Source organism: Aulostomus chinensis, chromosome 1, assembly GCF_037954235.1.
Source record: "Aulostomus chinensis isolate RoL2024-O1b breed Wild chromosome 1, RoL_Achi_v1.0, whole genome shotgun sequence".
Classification (NCBI taxonomy): domain Eukaryota; kingdom Metazoa; phylum Chordata; class Actinopteri; order Syngnathiformes; family Aulostomidae; genus Aulostomus; species Aulostomus chinensis.
The window spans coordinates 8473755-8475500 of NC_141320.1; positions in this window are offsets into that span (position 1 = coordinate 8473755).

Sequence of the window (1746 nt, forward strand, 5' to 3'; positions counted from 1 at the left end):
GAGGTTATTCGAAACTTTCACTCCATTACTGTTAGCATCTTTTTGAGTTCAATAGCAATTCTTATTACATCACTGTCGCATCATTTTGAGATCATTAGCAATTCTTCCGACATCACTGTCGCATTATTTTGAGGTCCGTAGCAACTCTTAGTACAAGACTGTCAGCATCACTTTGAGGTTATTTGAAACGTTCACAACATTACTGTTAGCATCATTTTGAGTTCATGAGCAATTATTACTAAATCACTGTCGCATCATTTTGAGATCTTTAGCAATTCTTCTGATATCACTGTCGCATTATTTTGAGGTTCGTAGCAACTCTTACTACATTACTGTCGCATTATTTTGAGGTTCGTAGCAACTCTTCCTGCATGACTGTCACCATCACTTTGAGGTTATTCGAAACACTTACTACATTCCTGTAAGCATCACTGACTTGATTAACAACTACCACTACATTACTGTTAGCATCATTTTAAGTTCATTAGCATTTCTGCCGACATCACTGTCGCATCATTTTGAGATCTTAAGCAATTCTTCCGACATCACTGTCGCATTATTTTGAGGTTCGTAGCAACTCTTACTATATGACTGTCACCATCACTTTGAGGTTGTTCGAAACACTTACTACATTACTGTAAGCATCACTGACTTGATTAGCGACTACCACTACATTACTGTTAGCATCATTTTAAGTTCATGATTAATTATTCCGACATCACTGTCGCAATATTTTGAGGTTCGTAGCAACTTTTACTACATTACTGTCGCATTATTTTGAGGTTCGTAGCAACTCTTAGTCCATGACTGTCAGCATCACTTTGAGGTTATTCGAAACACTTACTACATTACTGTCAGCATCATTGACTTGATTAGCAACTACCACTACATTAGTGTCGCATCATTTTAAGTTCATGAGCAATTCTTCCGACATCACTGTCGCAATATTTTGAGGTTCGTAGCAACTTTTACTATATTACTGTCGCATTATTTTGAGGTTCGTAGCAACTCTTAGTACATGACTGTCAGCATCACTTTGAGGTTATTCGAAACACTTATTACATTACTGTAAGCATCACTGAGTTGATTAGCAACTATCACTACATTACTGTAAGCATCATTTTGAGTTTATTAGCAACTATCACTACATTACTGTTAGCGTCATTTTGAGTTTATTAGCAATTCATAGACATCACTGTAGCATTAAATTGAGGTTAGTAGCAACTCTTACTACATGACTGTCAGCATCACTTTGAGGTTATTCGAAACACTTACTCCATTACTGTAAGCATCACTGAGTTTATTAGCAACTATCACTACATTACTGTTAGCATCATTTTGAGTTCATTAGCAATTCTTCTGACATCACTGTCGCATTATTCGGAGGTTCGTAGCAACTTTTACTACATTACTGTCGCATTTTTTTGAGGTTCGTAGCAACTTTTCCTACATTACTGTCACATTATTTTGAGGTTCGTAGCAACTCTTACTACATGACTGTCAGCATCACTTTGAGGTTATTCGAAAGTTTCACTCCATTACTGTTAGCATCATTTTGAGTTCATTAGCAATTCTTACTACATCACTGTCGCATCATTTTGAGATCATTAGCAATTCTTCCGACATCACTGTCGCAATATTTTGAGGTTCGTAGCAACTCTTACTACATTATTGTTGCATTATTTAAAGGTTCGTAGCAACTCTTACTACATTACTGTCAGCATCACTTTGAGTTTATTAGCAACT